This window comes from Eriocheir sinensis, chromosome 16, assembly GCF_024679095.1.
Source record: "Eriocheir sinensis breed Jianghai 21 chromosome 16, ASM2467909v1, whole genome shotgun sequence".
Classification (NCBI taxonomy): Eukaryota; Metazoa; Arthropoda; class Malacostraca; order Decapoda; family Varunidae; genus Eriocheir; species Eriocheir sinensis.
The window spans coordinates 2043140-2052815 of NC_066524.1; the positions used below are offsets into that span (position 1 = coordinate 2043140).

General features: G+C 40.6%; 1 long non-coding RNA gene across 1 annotated transcript; it reads left to right on the top strand.

Annotated features, from left to right (window-relative positions):
• Positions 1-5313: 5313 nt before the first annotated feature.
• On the top strand, positions 5314-9117 carry LOC126999592 (uncharacterized). Its single transcript, XR_007753452.1, has 3 exons — positions 5314-5968; positions 7010-7068; positions 8077-9117. It is a non-coding gene; the product is annotated as an uncharacterized LOC126999592 (long non-coding RNA).
• The last annotated feature ends 559 nt before the right edge of the window (positions 9118-9676 follow it).

The following is a 9676-nucleotide window of genomic DNA, read 5'->3' on the forward strand; positions in this document are numbered from 1 at the left end:
GACAGTTCGTTTTGGAAAGAAGATCATCAATGAACAACAGAAAAAGAGTGGGAGATAGGACAGAACCCTGTGGGACACCACTGTTAATAGATTTAGGGGAAGAACAATGACCGTCTACCACGGCAGAAATAGAACGGTCAGAAAGGAAACTGGAGATAAAGGTACAGAGAGAAGGATAGATACCGTAGGAGGGTAGTTTGGAAAGCAAAGATTTGTGCCAGACCCTTTCAAAAGCTTTTGATATGTCCAGCGCAATAGCAAAAGTTTCACCGAAACGGCTAAGAGAGGATGACCAAGAGTCAGTTAAGAAGGCTAGGAGATCACCAGTAGAACGCCCCTTGCGGAACCCATACTGGCGATCAGATAGAAGGTCAGAAGTGGAAAGGTGCTTTTGAATCTTCCGGTTAAGGATTGATTCAAAAGCTTTAGATAGACAAGAAAGTAAAACTATAGGACGGTAGTTTGAGGGATTGGAGCGGTCACCCTTCTTAGGTACAGGCTATATGAAGGTATATTTCCAGCAAGAAGGAAAGGTAGATGTTGACAGGCAGAGGCGAAAGAGTTTGACCAGGCAGGGTGATAGCACGGAGGCACAGTTTTTAAGGACATAGGAGGCACTCCATCAGGTCCATAAGCCTTCTGAGGATTGAGGCCAGAGAGGGCATAGAAAACATCATTTTGAAGAATCTTTATAACAGGAATAAAGGAGTCAGAGGGGGGATGAGTAGGAGGAATATGCCCAGACTCGTCCAGAGTGGAGTTTTTAGAAAAAGTTTGAGAAAAGAGTTCAGCCTTAGAGATAGATGAGACGGCAGTGTTGCCGTCAGGACTGAGGAGTGGAGGGAAAGATGAAGAAGTGAAGTTGGAGATGTTTTTGGCTAGATGCCAGAAGTCACGGGAAGAGTTAGAGAAAGCAAGGTTTTGGCATTTTCTATTAATGAAAGAATTTTTGGTTAGTCGGAGAATAGATTTGGCACGATTTCGGGCAGAAATGTAAAGTTCATAATTAGCATTAGTTTGAAGGCTCTGGTACCTTTTGTGAGCTACCTCTCTATCATTGACAGCATAAGAACAAGCGTGATTAAACCAAGGCTTTTTAGCGTGAGGAGAAGAGAAAGAACGAGGATTGTATGCCTCCATTCCAGAGACAATCACCTCTGTGATGCGTTGAGCACACACAGAGGGGTCTCTATCCTGGAAGCAATAATCATTCCACGGGAAATCGGAAAAGAACATCCTCAGGTCGTCCCACCGAGCTGAAGCAAAATGCCAGAAGCATCGCCTCTTCGGTGGGTCCAGAGGGTGTACAGGAGCGATAGGACAGGATGCAGAAATAAGATTGTGATCGGAGGAGCCCAACGGAGAGAACAGTTTGACAGAATAAGCAGAAGGGTTTGAGGTAAGGAAGAGGTCTAGAATGTTGGGCCGGTCTCCAAGACGGTCGGGAATACGTGTAGGGTGCTGGACCAATTGCTCTAGGTCGTTGAGGATAGCAAAGTTGTAGGCTTGTTCACCAGGATGGTCAGTGAAAGAGGATGAAAGCCAAAGCTGGTGGTGAACATTGAAATCCCCTAGGATGGAGATTTCAGCGAAGGGAGAGTGGGTCAAGATGTGCTCCACTTTAGAATTCAAATAGTCAAAGAATTTTACATAGTTGGTAGAGTTAGGTGAGAGATAAACAGCACAGATGTATTTGGTAATAGAATGACAATGAAGTCTTAGCCAGATGGTGGAAAATTCAGAAGAGTCAAGGTCGTGGGCACGAGAGCAAGTGATGTCGTTGCGCACATAGGCGCAACATCCAGCTTTGGATTGAAATTTAGGATAGAGATAGTAGGAGGGAACAGAGTAGAGATTGCTTGCAGTAGCCTCAGAAACCTGTGTTTCGGTAAGGAAGAGAAGATGAGGTTTAGAGGAGGAGAGATGATGTTCCACAGAATGAAAATTAGAGCGAAGACCGCGAATGTTGCAGAAATTGAGAAGAAAGAGGTTTGAGGAGTTATCAAGACACCTCTCGGGTCGGCAGCCAGAATGGGAGTCCTCCCAGGGGGAATTTGTGGTCCCCCCCCCAGGCGGGGACTCCGAGGCTTGTTGTAGGTGCGCCATTTTGAAATTTAAATTTTGGGAAAAGGTGTATATGTTGTGTGACTGTAGTGTGGTGTGGATAAAGAGAGGATCTGTCTTTAGAGAGCATGCTGAACTACTCTCCGGTGTTGGTGAGACAATATACGTGATGTTCTAGATTACTTGTTCATAGGAGTGTTCAGAGGAGTGGGAAGCAGAAGTTGGATTTTTTAGGAAAAATGGAATTCCAGCCAAACGGTCTGTTCAATTAATAATTTGATTTCACAGTAGAGTTATACGGATGATTTTCAATAACTTTTAATAATATTTTTCGAGTTTCACTGCAAATTTGGCCCTATGTAGGCAGTAAATTTCCAGGTCAAAAATTATAAACTATATTTCTCAGACTCCATCGTGATAAAATGAGCAACTTTTCTTCAATAAATTTTCCTGTACGTCGTACCAGTAAAATGTTGGAATTTTGGGGGAATCATCGAATTCCAGCCAAACAGTCTGTCCAAATCATAATCTGATTTCACAGTTGAGTTATACGGATATTATTCAATGAGATTCATTCCAGAATGAAAAAAAAATACCAAAATTATTTATTGAGTTCCATTGCAACTTTGGTTCTCTGTAGGCATTGAATTTCCGGGTCAAAAATTATAAACTATACTTTTCTGACTCCATTGTGATAAAATGAGCAACTTTTCTCCAATAAATTTTCCTGTACGTAGCACCAGTAAGTTTTTGGGAATCTTGGAATTCCAGTCAAATGTGACAACCTAAAAAGAAACATTTCACACCAGGGTGTGCCAGACAATTTTCTATATAACATCTTTTATGACTTTTTTTCAGTTTCAAAGTGTATTTTCCGTTGACGTTTGCGTTATGGGGGGTTCTTCCGAGAAACAACTTTTGCGGTTTAATGGGTTAAGTCCCTTATCCACTTATAAACTTCGATCAAATTTCCTCACACTCTTTGCCTTTCTAGAGAATAAGGATAGACTTAAATAATTAAACTTGCATTCTCTATAAAGGCGGAGGGTGCGAGGACACTTGACCGAGGTTCATAAATGGATGAAGGGCCTTAAGGGAGATATTACCCCGCTGGACCCCAGCGACACACGTGATGCGGCGAGAAAATAAGTAATCGAGGGACCAGCGACGCACGTGATGCATCACCTACTATTGAGTGTTGTGGCGCCCTAATGGAGCGGCCTAGGAGGCTGATTTTTTTGGACTGGATATGTAGGCGGCATGTGGGAACAGTATCCCAAGCGGGCAACCCGCTAGACTCACGTCACACCCGTGCATGCACACCCCACGCCCTGCAAGTCATTGTCCTCAGGTATTGCGTTTCTGTGAACCCATAAATATATCCAGCCGTCGCTCGTCATTTCATTGCATCTTTGACACATGAGGATATACTTATTTGAACTTCTTCCTTTGCTCTCATCCCCACTCCTCCCTCATCAGCTGAGTGAATAAACATGCCACATATTAAGTGTGAGCGAACTTGTTGCATTGCTCAAATAAACTTACTGACTACCACCAGGATCATTAAAGTTTCAAGTTGATGGAGTTGTGAAGAGCTCCGAGCAGGCCGTCCGTCATCCCCACCAGCAGGGAGGGAACCAAGGAGACTATAGAACAGGAGAGGGGGCCTCTATGGGAGACCGTGGGCGGGTGTTGGTGTATGTCGGTTGCAACAGATGGCGCAGGAGCAGCTTTGTTTACATTCAGGTGCCTCCCCCCCTCCAGACCCACCCCCAACCCCCAGAACCAATCAGCAGTGTTGCTACATGGGATCAAGCAGCAAATGTTGCTACTTTTTTTCTTCAGTCTGGTTATTTCCCATTTTAAATAAAAAATATAAAGGTAGATAAATATTAAAATGAACAGTAGGAACTATATATACTGTATATATTTACTAGGTAGATATAGCCTGACTGCATGTCATGAGTAATGCTATTATTGTTATATTATTATACCGCAATTATATTACTTTCTCTGCATGTGTGGTTAGATGTGTTTTATGTGTTTAACCTTTCTGTATACATACTGGAATGAACCAAGGAATTGTAGCCCTACTGCCGTTCTTTAAAACTATGTGATCATGTTTTTTCTTCCAAACTCATTGTTTTAGCACGCACGCTGACTCCCATCAGTAATGATGATATATATACATTGAGTCATTGGTTTGTAGGGGGAAAGAGTGGGTGAATATAATTATCTCGGTCTAACTTATACTGTTTATTATACCGCTATTCGCAGCAATATCTTTCTCTGCTCCGATTGCAACGCTGCCTCGTTCAAAAATCATAACACCGCCACGTTTATCAGCCGGAGCCTCAAATCATGTCCCTTTGTGGTGATAAAGAGGACACAGCCTGGTGTGAAGCTACATTTATTACGGAAGGATGCCAGCCGGGGTAAGTGATATATATATATAAATAATGATAATGTGGAAATTCTAATCATTTTCACGCTGACAGTTGTTCTGAACTTGCTAACTGCATGCCTCCCCTCCTCCCGCGGCAAGAGGCCGAATGGCCTACACACGGCAGCTCCAGATTCCTCCCCATTACCACCTGTCAGCCTCGTCCATGTAGCTATCCAGTCTACTCTTAAAACAAGCTATCGTCCCTGCACTCACTATGTGATTGCGGAATCTATTCCATTCCGCCACCACCCTATTATTAAACCAATGCCTGCCCATTTCCCTCCTAAATCTATACTTTTCTAATTTAAGTCAATTACTGCATGTTCTATCTTGCCAAACATCTTATGCAAAAGTTAATCAGCATATCTCCACTCTTTCATCCCTTACACTGATAAACTGGAACACCCTTCCATTGTCCGCATTTCCTCCTGCCTATAATTTGACCTTCAAGAAGAGTGTATCAAGACTCTACTTTTGTCTGTTTGGGAGTGGTGAGTAGTGGGGCTTTTTTTCTAGTACGCTTTGTTGCTCTTGAGCTGTCTCCTTTGTTTAAAGAAAATAATAGTTAAATAAATGGAAGTTGGCCGCCAATGCTTCCAACACATTTTGGTGCCATATCTACAAGTGGCTGGTGACTGTAAGCATCTCAGCAACCTGCATGCATCTATGCCATTCCTATCATGGTGCATGGAGCAAGCTTCACATAACACTCAGACAGAGACAGTTTAATTATGGTTACATATCAGACTCAGTTTATTGCTCAGTCTATTAGGTGCAGTGCTGTTAATATTGTTAGTGGTAGTATTAGTACAATTAATGTATTTATTTTAATTAAATTATCAATATTTATTTATTGTATTCTTAGTGTTTGAAAATTCCAATACTAGCATTAAGATAAAAAAAAATATCAGAAATATATTTATACTCATTAATTATTATTGCTTTTCTTATTATTACTTCCTTCAATGTCCTGGCACTTTGACATCTAGTGTTTTTCTGTCTAGCAGCCAAAATTGTGGTCTTTCTGAATGTGTATGTCCTAAGTCTTCATTGGTGTATCTAGCTATATAACAAAAATCTGCATCTCTCTCTCTTCTCACCCAGTTGTCCCCGTACATCCTTTTAGTATCCAAAGAATTTCAATTTACATCTTGTAATCACTCAACTAATGCAGTGCAATCCTCATCTCTGTATTTTACCGTGTGGACATACTCTTTCCTTCCATGTTCCACTGTCGTATGTTATTCCACATCTAACACAACCACATCCCAACAGATCCGAACACGTCCGATATCATCCAAGAGAATGTGGCAGCTGAAGGGGGAGAGGCCAAGAAAGAGGCCAAGGGTGAAGACATTTAGCCACCCCCCCTGAAGTACATGGCAGCATTCAACCCTCTTGGTGAGCTGCAGGAATGTGCTTCCCATTGCAGTGCACCAGCTCCATGTACTGATTTTGGTATGAATACTTCATCTAGTGTTTGTTGATTGTTGTGTTATTAATCTAATTATGACTTCACAAAATAGACTGTGCAAGTCACTTAACACATGCCCTGCTCAACATCACTTTTAAGTTGTAGAATTCCTTCATATGGATGCTGATTTATGTATCCTGAAATGATTGGATATTGATTGTCTTAACATTTTTTTTTGTCCATGATCACTGAACCATGTTACGGTATGTCTTTGGGTGCAGATCCAGGAAATGAGTTTTTGGGAGGACGTCAGACTTTTTGCGGGTGGAAGGAGCATTAGCATTACCGAATAGCCATTCTCGGCAGTCCTGGTCTTGAAAAACTGGTGGAGTGACCTAAATCAATGGGTATAACGGCCTGGACTTTGTGCCAAAGCATTGTTTTAGCCACAGCGCGCTTTTGAGCTAGTTTTCCTGTATCACTCAGGAACATTGGGGGGGCCTGGGCCCCCCTTTGGATCCACCAATGTAGCTATGTCTTGTAATATATCTATCCTTTACAGTCTGATGGTGCATCCTTCTAGGTTGTCAAGTTTTAGTAGCTACTCATGAGAAGTATTCCTTATAATGATCATTGATTTCCAGATGGTTTGCACTAAAAAAAAGTGTCGTGTAACCTGCCGCAAATAATAATCAGCTGTAGTCAACTCTTGCTTTAAAGAACCAATATGGAGGAAGGGGGTGATGTTATATTCAAAAATCTTTTACATCTGAAGTATCCAACCTTTTTGTGTATAATAAACTTTGTTTGTTACATGAACTTAAAAGTTCACAATTTCCATACATGATTCTTTGTTCCTTGTATTTGATGATTAATCCTGACATGTATTTCCATTATCAGTAGATAATAATATAGTAACAAGATAATAATACACATTATAACAATGTATATATTATAGCCCAATGAGTGCACGAGGTCATTTACCTCATCAGTGACGCCAAGTCCAGGAGTATATATATAAAAACTAGTTTTAGTGACCATTTGCATCCATTTTTCACTTTGATTAAAAAATTGCCTCTCAACAGGTGTGAACTTGATGGGGTTGGAGGAAACTCGACTTGGCCATCAAGCTCACCACAATATAGTAAGGAACCTCTTGTTCTCAGTGATAATTTATCCTCTTTAGTTACTATTCCGTGTTGCTTTAATCACAACTAATGTGTTGGAAACATTACAGCTTAATAACATACCTCACATCTCTGCATACAAATTGAGTTCAATATTCAACTGTTACACCAGTAGGCTTCATATCTAAAAAAAAAAAAGTATGTAAAAAGGTTGAAATTTTGAATGATATATTTAAACTCTTTATTATGTTTATATGGGTGTAGTACCGTTACGATTAGTCGAGTGATCAGCATATGGGTCTTATGTTTTTGATAGCATAGGTTCAAATTTTGCCATAGGCTGGCATTTGATAGTAACAGTAGTGTCCACAGATATCTACCTGTTTCTTGTTTATCCTGTTCCACTTTAAACCATGACTAGCCAATCTTTGAAGAGGTAGCATAACCTTGAAGTGCCACTAACAAACCTTTGTCCATTCTTCTGATGTGATTTTTTTTCTTTTCCACCTGCCTATAGCGCCGGTAGGTGTTCTTCAGGCACCTGGCGGTCGGCCCAGGCCCGTCATGATGCAGGCTTTTTTTTTTTTTTTTGTGGTGCCATTTAGTATTGGCTCATGCTGCCGCCCAGAACTCATTCTTGATTCACTTGGATGGTTTAGCAGGGCTTAGGTATGACTAACATTGCAGAAACAGGGAATTTTTATATTTTTAGTGTGGCAACACATTGACAAATGTTTTAGTATGGACTGAACATCAAAGATATATATGGTAAATGGGTGCTTGTAGATCTTGACATTATATCTGTCAAGAGTCTCCAGTTGTATCCTCTCCCCCATCTCTCCTGAAAATATTACTCTTGTCAGGCAATCTAAGTGAAGCCTTCCATCGATGCTGGCGTGCAGACATAATGTCAATGCTTAGATTCACTGTCCTTATAGCACTGAAAATAATGCAATTACATGCACATATTTTATTATTTAGAATTGTGATTAATTGTGATTAAATATTTTTTCATGTATTTTCAGACATGAAAAGTGAAAATTGATGCACACAACAGTCTGTCGTCTGCACCGGGAGGCAAGGCAGCTCAAAGCCCAGGCTGTTACAACTCCTGGGCAGTTTTTGCCCAGAGCCAGCAATTTTTTAGATCCAATAGGGATGGATTTTTTCTGAGGTCAGGTTCAACATGCTGCAAGATGCCAAGATCTAAGCCTAGTAGGAGATATGGGTTACAAGAGAGGAGGTTTGCTCTGGCCTTATACTATCAAAGTCCAAATGCTAATAGATTTCTGAGCACAGTATTTTACTTGTCTTCAGTTTCAACACTTCACTCATGACTCAGGGGTATTTCAGTACATGTTGGCTGGAGCAAACAGACTCTGACAGCCCTGCAGCAAAGAGCACAGGCTTTGTCAAAAGAAGAGAAACTTTGTGAGATTTGCCATTATTTAGTATTACTCTTGTTACGCCAAGAATTTTTTTCCATATACTTTGCCAGATATTGCAAGTAATGCACCATTGTTGGGCTTGATTGTTATAAATCAGATCTTGTTCAATTAACAAGCTTTGGGTGTCTGCCACTTTCCAGTTGTAATGCAAGGAATCATTTATCTTCCCTGCTAGATATCACACGTAATGCACCATTGTTGGTTTTGCTTGTTATAAATCAGATCTTGTTCAGTTAAAAAGCTTTAGGTGTCTGCCACTTTCCAATTGTAATGCAAGGAATCCCCTGCCAGATATCGCATGTAATGCACCATTGTTGGTTTTGCCTATTATAAATCAGATCTTGTTCAGCTCACAAGCTTTGAATATCTGCCATTGTTTATTTCAGGTGTAATGCTTGGAAGCATTTGTTCTCTTCCCTACCCAACAGTATGCAATGCTTTATTGTGGATTTTGCCTGTTATGTTTAATCTTGTTCAGGTAACAAGCTTTTGATGTCTGCCTTACCTAATAATGTGCTGCAGTGACACTTGGCTTGGTTTCATAATGTGAAATACAGCATGTAATTTCATCACACTAAGTGTCTATCATCACGTGTCTGGCATCGTTAATGTGGCTTCCAGGAGTAATCTTGTTTGTATCACAGCTTGCAAATTTTTTTCTGCTTTATATGATATACATAATCACATAGGTATGATTTACAAAATGTAATGGCAGTTGATATTCTTGACTAATGCCTCATAAACCTTGTGAAAATTAATGCTCTTTTGAGGGAGGGGGGGGGGGGGGGACAGAGAGTGGTTTGTTTGGTTGGCCAGTTCAAGGAGTTTCATATCAAATGATTTTATTACATCCAACTTTAATGTGTGCTAAAAACATATATTTTATTACATCCAACTTTAATGTGTGGTTCCTGCAATAAATGCTACATGTTTACTGATGTAGCCTATGAAATACATATCACTCTCTGCCCTGTAATTTGGTGTGTCACATACTGCAGCATAACTTTCCTGCTATTTTCTTACACTATGAGTTGCCTTATTTTGTCTCATTTGCTTTTATCATATGTGCCTCCGCTGCATAGTTGTGCCTGCTGAGCTTAATATCTTCATGACCCTGACACCAAGGTCAGAGCTTGTGAGATCATACCGTGTCCTACATTCCATTTTCACCTCCAGG